The sequence below is a fragment of the Periplaneta americana genome, chromosome 3 (genome assembly GCF_040183065.1).
Source record: "Periplaneta americana isolate PAMFEO1 chromosome 3, P.americana_PAMFEO1_priV1, whole genome shotgun sequence".
NCBI lineage: Eukaryota > Metazoa > Arthropoda > Insecta > Blattodea > Blattidae > Periplaneta > Periplaneta americana.
In genome coordinates, this window is record NC_091119.1 from 104,369,254 (window position 1) to 104,379,047 (window position 9,794).

The following is a 9,794-nucleotide window of genomic DNA, read 5'->3' on the forward strand; positions in this document are numbered from 1 at the left end:
AGAGGAAATGACACAGCAATTTATTATCATCAATCCCACCGTGCGCTTTGGAACTGCAGTTGAACAACCCATAGCAGTACATGAAGAAAAGAAGACCGTCTATGACCCTATAATTGTATTCTTTAGAGATTATTATCATAAACAAGGACAGATTGAAGTATTTGGATTATTGTTCGAAGCAAGGGGAACAATTCCAAAATTCTCAGTTGAATGTTTTAAGTCTTTTGGAATTCCTTTAAAAATTTTGAAAATTATTTCTGTAGATGTAATGAAATATTCTGTTCAGATTTTACGTAATCACCTGTACACCTAATTTTTTTTATATTCTATCCGATTACTAATAATTATTGAATAAACGTATTTTCTCAAGGGTAGTTTCCATTCGAAAATAATAATCATAACAAAAATGTTTATTTTTATTTTTATTTGTTTACTATGTTGTGTCTTTTGGCAACCCTTACTGAAGGGCAGCTACCCTTACGGGATTTATATATATATAGTAGGCCTAGTAGTGGTAGTAGTAGTTTATTTTCCATTGATAAATCGTAATTAGAAACAAAATAGAATAGGCACAAATTAATGTTCAATAAATAGCAAATTTAAACCTAAGTACAATTAACAACAGTAGTATATAGTTGAATGTTTAAAGTAACAAATCACAGGCTAAATAAAATTAACGATAACAGTACAAATACATTTTTAGAGTAAATCGCAACCTAACTAAAATTAACAATAATACAAATGAATTTGTAATCTAATAGGAAATCACAAATCACAAGCTAAGCGTGTAAATTATTTTTTTTAATTAAATAGCAAATTACAAGCTAGCTGAATTTAACATCTACAGTAAAAATGAATGTTTAATTACTCATAAATAGCAAATTACAACTAACTAAAATTTACAATAATTCACCGAACTAGTAACAGAGCAGAGCAAATATAAATCGAGGCATATAGCAGAGCAGGAGATATAGAGACAAGGACTATGATAAAAACCTATGTGAAAACAATGTATGCTGATTTTGGAGTACCTACATTAGTTGGCCGTTTGTACATCGTTTCTGGAGAAGTACCCGTACAACTTACAGAAACGATGGTTTATAAGGAAATGCTTCAGAGAGTTTCGAAAAGAATTTTCCGTTTCCTGATTGCAGCTGTTGGTCAGAAGCGGATGAAAGATTTTGGAACATAGACAAATGGGAGATGACTAAAAAAAAATTAGTAGTATGCTTGGAGAGGATTGTTGTTTCGAGTATCATAAGAATGATAATGAGAATTTCGCATGGCTAAATTTTTATGTATGAAAGCATATTGGATACATTCGAAGATAATTGTGGACGGAACTGTTAGAATCTTTTGCTCTTTGGATGGACGTTTGCAATATTCGCGTGGTTTAATTTTGAAAATGGTTTTAATGTTTCGTTTTTTCAAGACAAGAATTTTGTCCATTAAGTATTGATCTGCTGCACTCTATTGATATCCTTCCATCCATTCGTGCAGCCATTATCCGTGAATTATCTGACGGATGGATGGACGGACAGGTTTTTAGCTTGGTAGATAAACAGTAAAGTCTATCCGTCCGTCAGACAATTCATCTGTCCGTCATCTATACATTTAATAACCCACCAATTAACTGTCTGTCTAACTGTTCACCTGTTGATCCACATTTAGATCCCTTGATCTTTCAACATATCCACCTACTGTATCTACGCAACTAACTTCCCATCCACCAACCTATCTGTTCATCACACCACCAACCTACCAATCTGTCCACGTACAGTACGATTATTTAGTCCTGACAGTCGCCGGCAATCTGCGCTTGGGTCAGGCGAGTCCATTAAGTTACGCCAAGGGATGTTCAGGTTAGTTTGTTGCCTGCAGTCAGAGCGATCGGATGTCACGCATGCGGTATAGCGTTGTTTTTCCAGTACAGTTAAGCTGTACAGCATTCCTTTATCGACCGCTCGCCCTTATCTCTACTTCGGAACTCTCCCCACTACTCTATTACTTCCCTTCTTTCGTGTCGCTAAGCTGTCAGGACTAAATACTCGATCCGTATCTATCAATCTATCTTCCCATTTAACCATCTGTCTACCTACTCATATACCCACTCACACATCCATTCAACCACCAACCCACCGAATGATTGAAAACTTTCTGAAAATGGGAATGTCCTCCGTATCGGGACTCTGGCAACCCTAATCTCAAAGTACACTGAAGACTATACATACACTGAATTAATACATCATTATTAAGCCGCCTGAATATCAGCTGTACCGCTTTGATATTTTTAATATCTGGTAACCCTACTTGAGACTCTTATTCAAAGTGTCCCGTGTTTAAATTCCGGACTGGCCAACCTGCCTGGGTTTTCGACGGTTTACCCCAGTCCTACTTAAGGAAATTCCGAGTAGAGGCAGGTGCCTCAATATATCAGACTCTTCTACTTTAAAAAATACAACAATTAAAATGAAGAGGATATTCAATAAATAATATTAATTGATTGTAATTGAAAATATGATGCATTTTCGATCCTGCTACACACGACAAACGGGAGAAAAAAACCTACTTAAGTCGTTAAAAATAATCTCAAAATTGTAGCACACCACTCTAAATCCATCCACTGATTTTCTCTGGCATTTTCACATGAAATCATAACGTAACCCAATGGTACCACCATTATAATGTACTACGCAGGAAAGCACTCTTTTCCTCGGTCCAGGGTAAATCTATTTCTGTAATTAATCTACCAAATGTGTACCGTACTTAGGTACTTTAAAAACTAAAGGCACGAAATAGTTTTTGCTTTATTTCAAATATCTGTAATAAAATAAAATTTTCTGCTTGTGTGGTTACTTTATTTGTGAATAGGAATAGATCTTGAATAAAAGGTATTGTTTGCATTACTGTATTTTGAAATTATTTTTCATAAGTTTCCTGGAAATCTAAATAAGTTCTATTAATTTAAATAATCTAATTTACTTTATATTACTTAACAACATTGCTAACCAATGCTATTAATATCTGACTTCGAACAACCCAATCAATTACTGAAGTTAATTACTAGGCTATAGGCTGTATTTGACTTTGCCCTTTTGGCCTTCTTTATTCCTATTTTTATATTTTTGTTGAAAATATTGGCGGCTTAATCCAAACTCCATGTGGGTTAGCACACCCAGGCATTTTGGAAATTTATCTTATGAAATATATAAATTTAAACACAAATTCCTACCATAACCCAATCATAGCGCAAGGTAAAAAAATCGAGCAGATGACGCAAACATGGCAGCGTGCAAAGATCTGACCTATCGACGGACCTTGGACAAGATCAGAGCAGTGTATATTGGAGAGTACCGCATTCTTTTGATCCGACAAATGCCGACGCGGCGGCCATATTTACTCCTGCGGAGACTCAGTACACCATAAGTCTTGCGTAGGAACAGAGGTTTCTAGTGTGATTTTCCATCGTTATCATGAAGAATGCCGTGTTGTTGTGCAGTTAATCAATGTGTAATCAATTGCTGTTGTACTGAATTAGCATTACAGCTTATTGTCTATGCGGGTGACATGAATATATTAGGAGAAAATACACAAACTATTAGGGAAAACACGGGAACTTTACTGAAGCAAGTAAAGCGATAGGTTTGGAAGTAAATCCCGAAAAGACAAAGTATATGATTATGTCTCGTGACCAGAATATTATATGAAATGGAAATATAAAAATTATGAATTTATCCTTCAAAGAGGTAGAAAAATTAATATATCTTGGAGCAACAGTAACAAATATAAATGACACTCGGGAGGAAATTAAACACAGAATAAATATGAGAAATGCCTGTTATTATTCGGCTGAGAAGATTTTGTCATCTTGTCTGCTATAAATAAATCTGAAAATTAGAATTTATAAAACAGTTATATTACCGGTTGTTATGTAAGGTTGTCAAACTTGAACTCTCACTTTGAGAGAGGAACAGACATTAAGAGTGCTTGAGAATAAGGTTCTTAGGAAAATATTTGGGGCTGAGAGGGATGAAGTTACAGGAAATTGGAGAAAGTTACACAACGCAGAACTGCACGCATTGTATTCTTCACCTGACATAATTAGGAACATTAAATCCAGACGTTTGAGATGAGCAGGGCATGTAGCACGTATGGACGAATCCAGAAATCCATATAGAGTGTCAGTTGGGAAGCCGGAGGGAAAAAGATCTTTGGGGAAGTTTGCGATTCTGAACAATTAGTTGAGTTTCTAGGTAGGTACAGATGTAAGTAAACCCGAAACAGAAAGGTCTAGTGAAGATGAATCTGAGCAAAAGAAATTGATAGGCTAAATTTTAATTTAACTGAAAATGGAAATATTGACTTGAGTGAACAACAAGCCCTTTACTGTTTGTTGGGATCAGTTTTGTTCAAAATAAAACAAAATAAGTTATATAATATTTGTGACAACTGTATTTCATATCTAATAACTGATAACAGGGATGAATCTATAAATTTTATTAGCATATTAGTGACTCTCAAGGCGTACATGGAAATGTCACATATACCCTTATAAATTCGTGTTTGATATAATTCTAAATGCAGAAAAATGTGAAACGTTGGTAGAAAATGTTTTGACACTAAAGGATTTGAAGTCTTTATTCATTAACACTTCAACTCATACTTTCTCAATTCGTTATAATACATTTGAAAAAGTCTTATCACTATTTTAGGACTAGACTATATTTATTGTTAAGAAAACTGTCTGTTATAGCAAATGCACGACAACAATTTGCTAAATGTGGCGGTCGAAATATTGGTGTGAGAATTGCACTAGAAAATTGTTGATGTTATTCCTATTGAAATGGACATAACATAAATAATAAAGTGTTATCTCTCATGAGTCATTCGCTATGACAATAATGTTTATTAATTCTTGTCTCCTGTGTTCAATAAACTACAACAACATGTATGATATCGCCTTTAATCACCATCGTTCTAGCATTACTGCTTACGCTTCTGTGCCGAGCAAGGAGTAAATATGGCTGCCGCCGTCGAGAATGCGGTACTCTCTAATATACACTGCTCTGGACAAGGTTGCATTTAGGTGACATTTAGCAGCTGGTAATGTAGCTAAGTAGAGAAGTGTGGTATCTGTTTAAAAAGTAAAAATACGGAATGTTTTTAAATAACGACATTTGAAAAAGAACAGTAGTAGAATTGTGTTCAGCGAGCAAATATAATTTAGAAATCATGAACAAATTAATACAAACGATTTCTTGTCATGCAGTGTAATTTAAAAAATGATTACAAAATGAGATTTGTTAGTTTCTTTATATAAATTTGTGAAAAATAAATGACATATAATTACTTACAGCGTGAAACTTGCAAGTGATATTAAATATCCTCTTATTAGAGTTAGGGATATATTCTAAAAAAAAAAAAAAAAATCCACCAGGTAATCAGCCCACATCAAGCGCTGTCTCGGAGCACGATTGCACATCGCTAGAGTCTCCGCTACGTTGGTGCCTACAGGAATGTCACCGATCTAAAAAGACCTGACAATATAATTATATTATAAGTTATAATTTTTTGACCAACATAGCCTAATCCATTTAAAAACAATTCGGTTCCAATACTAATAGCATTGATCAATAAACATCAGCCTTGCTTATATCATGCATGTCACTAAATAAGTGGTATTGCACTCTAGCACTAAACCGTACAGTCTAAACTAATCCTGCAGAATATCTACTTTACAAAACCGTTTCAGACGTATAACTCAGTGGCGGCTCCGGCATATTTCTTAGGAGGAGGAAAGAAGTTAACAGCACAAAATGACACCTTCTTGAATGAAACATGCTGTAAATTAGCCTACATGCATACATGTAAGACCAGGTAGTGTTGGGGTTTGCCTTCCCTTTTGTATAGCAATAACTTGTTCTTGTAAACTGAGTTTCCTAAATTGTCCGAAATATAATAATGTTTATGCTCGACCATGCCGAAATGTAGTAATTATACACCTGGTAGCAGTCCTTTAATGCATGTCATTAAAGTACACCTACTCATTAAAGTTCAGGTGTTTTCAGCCAATGACAACTCAGCTTACAGGTGTTCAGCCAATAACGAGTCAGCTTTGTACCGTTATAAAACCGCAAGTATCGATTATTCTCGGATATGCAATCGAAAGAGAATTAGCGAAAAGTCACGGAGGATGGAAATCCAATATTGTCGCAGAAGGTTATGTTCTGTTACTATAATAATTAGCGTTAATTGTAAATAATATTCAAATAAATTCAATTTGTCATCTCGTTTTTCTATGTCGAATTCAATAATCAAAGTTATACCAAGTTTAACGGATTACACAAGCTCAATGACATTGTTGTTCCTCGGAAAAAATCAATAATTTCGCGTCTGCGCACATCTCACAATTCACGACCAAGAACAAGGTCACTTCCGATCTTGTCAGATACAAATAAAATGTATACATCTGAATACTGTAATTTCAAGTTAGAAATATGGTCGAGCATAAAAAGTCGTATGAAACTCGCCTATAATGGTAATTAAGAAGCTCGTATGAAAATTATGAAACTCGCTTGCGCTCGTTTCATAAACATCCATACTCGCTTCTTAATTACTATCATTATAGGCTCGTTGCATAATGTACTATTTCACTTCCATTCATTGTTGAATAATTGCACAAATGAACAATTACAAGGGAATTAACAACCTCGCAGCATTTTTCGCGTACATTACAGCACACGTGTTGGAAGAGACTAGCTACTAACACGTAATCGGAACCGTTTTACGGAAGTGGAAATAGGAAACAATCTGTTAGGAAAGCGAGAATAATGCACTCATCTACATGGTCTGTGTTGCCACATGTACATTTTACAAGTTCAGTATCACATGGTTTTGAAGAATGTTAGTTCCTGTAAAGTTATACTGCCATTATTGTTAAATAAATATGGTTTATTTAACGACGCTCGCAACTGCAGAGGTCATATCAGCGTCGCCGGTGTGTCGGAATTTTTGTCTCGCAGCAGTTCTTTTACATGTCAGTAAATCTACTGACATGAGCCTGTCACATTAAACACACTCAAATGCCATCGACCTCGGCCGGGATCGAAACCGCAACCTCGAGCATAGAAGGCCAGTGCTATACCAACTGCGCTACCGAGGGCGACTCCATTATTGTTAAAATATAGTTTGAGCATTTAAGGTTTAAGTGAGCTGCCGGTGGCCGATTAATTTTTTTATGTTAAAAATAATGTAGTTTGGAGTACTTTCAATTTAAAATATATTTGTACAAAACTGATACTTGACTGTTGCCCTGTCTAGTAGACAATGAATGGAAGTGAATTTCAGAGACAAAAAATGTCTGCGTGACTAACATAGAACTACATACCCTTTGTTTCATATTATAAACTCGACTTTAACTTTCAAAATAATATCCTCAAAAGTTTCAAACCATGAATAGAAGCCTATATAAAGTGCAATGAATAATATTTGATTTATAATTAAAATATAGTTTATATACGGTACTATCTTGCATAGCTCTGCGTTAATATTTGTTTTTATTATGCCTCTTACATGTTATAATCTGGTTGAATGCAACATCGCTAGATGGTAGCGGTAGCGAGCTTGCTTGCTGCACGACCAGTCGGTTTTTGTCTGCTGCACTATTTCCCGCCTATGCGCAGAATCAGAGGAGGATCTCCTCCCTTCCCGTTCATTTACTTGCGTTAAAACTCTGAATCTTTCTCTGTCCGCTAGTGCGCTATTGTCTGTGTGTGTTAACTGCAGTAAAGGAGGAAAGGATTAACTTTCCTCCTCACAAACAATCTCGCATCCTTCTCACAGTTTTCGCGCAACACATGGGCGCTCGTCTCTTTCATTTCATAAGCTGGTAAGTGATGAGAACATGGTGAGGAATACATGTGAGGCTCTTGAGGTTGTAAGGAGCGAAGATAGCAACTATTTGCAAGGCGGAAAAATTTTCTGGAAATATATATAATGGCAAATTTTCCATCTCACGTCACTATATTATGTTAATATACTTACATTAATAAATCTTTAAACCTGATATAAAGAGAATATCGTCGCATCACAGCTTGTGAACTACACTTTTAATTTCTTTCAGTAACGATACTTGCTCTCAATGTTTTCCAAGTAAACTATATGCGAATTTAAATTCTAAGCTTAATTTATATCATTTATTAATATTAATTTTAATTTATATTGACATACAGCAAGGAAATGATTTCAGTGTAAAAATTCACAATGTTCTACTGCATGTAATTAATTGGGAGCATAATATTTTCTTCAACATTGGTGTACCAATGATCCCAACAAATAATAATGCGTGACGAACAATGAAAGAGTAGGGTCTATTACTTTAAAATAATTAGTACCTATTACGTAAAATGAAATACTTGTTCGTTTCTGTTGTTCCGAAATTACTGAAATATTTTTTTCTTCAAATACCATATAAAAATCAGATTAATAAATTATGCTTTACAAACCACTAATGGCTAAAGTTTCTTGTATTACAATTGTCAAAAATATAGACACTGATAATAATTGTGTTTTTTTTTTTCGTCCTGCTAAGTGTGTTTATAATGTGTAAATGCCTATTTAATCCAACCCTAGAAGCGCAGAATATATTATTGTACAGTAGTGGCAAAAAAAGGAAACCGGACCGACCCTTGTAGCTGATTTCAGAGCCTTGTTCACTCCAGAGCACGATAGACTGGTAACCAAGACTTTCGTGGTTCGAATCCTGCCTGGGAAGGAAACTTTTTTTTGTTCCTTATTCACATTTATTCCTAATACTTTTCGATCCATCATGTTAATAATATCAAATGAAATGCTTATGCAAATTTTGGCCATTCGATCGCAATTACGAGGGCCGTAAAAAATAAGTTCGCCAGGGGCCGTTAACAGAAATAAAACACAATTTCATTGGAAACATTTATTGGATCATACACAGTAATAATTGTTGAGCTATTTTTCAACATATTACCCAACGGAATGGAGACATTTGTCATATCATGGGATCGACAAAGAGGTGCAGACGGCTGTCAAAAGCCGGTTCCGAACCCAGGCGGCAGACTTCTGTGACACAAGGATACAAAAATTAATCCCGTGGTATGACAAATGTCTCAATTGCAGTGGAGGATATGTTGACAAATAGCGCAACAATTGTTGCGTCTGTTTCAATGACTCTTTCCATACAATTGTGTTTTTTTCTGTAAACTGCCACTTTCTGGACGGCCTCGTAATTGCGGTCGAGTGGCCAAAATTTTTATAAGCACTTCTTTTGACATAACTAACATGGTGGAAGAAAAAAAAATAACTTTTTTATCTGCCCCCAACAGAATGTTTGCTTGTTAGATGTTCGACATCGTGAAAACATACAACTGAAAATATGAGAGGGAGCATCACAAGTTTATTGATTTTGATGCAGGAAAAGGGGAAGAGGAGACTAGATACTGCAGCAACCGATGACATCGATCTAATGTTTGTACATGTTATAATATTCAACCTACATTAAAACTACTGGATACCATAATAACGGTCAACATTACACTTATATTGACGTGAACACATTGGAAACAACTTATCGTTGCCATTTGTCGAGGGCCTGTTGCCATATTGCATTGTGGTGCGAGATTGAAAGTATATTTTTAAAGTAGGAACATTAAAGAAATGTTTAGGGAGGTATACGTTAAAAAATAAAATAAAATAATAATAATAATAATAATAATAATAATAGTAACAGAAAAATTATATAGCTAATGTAAAATGTGTCA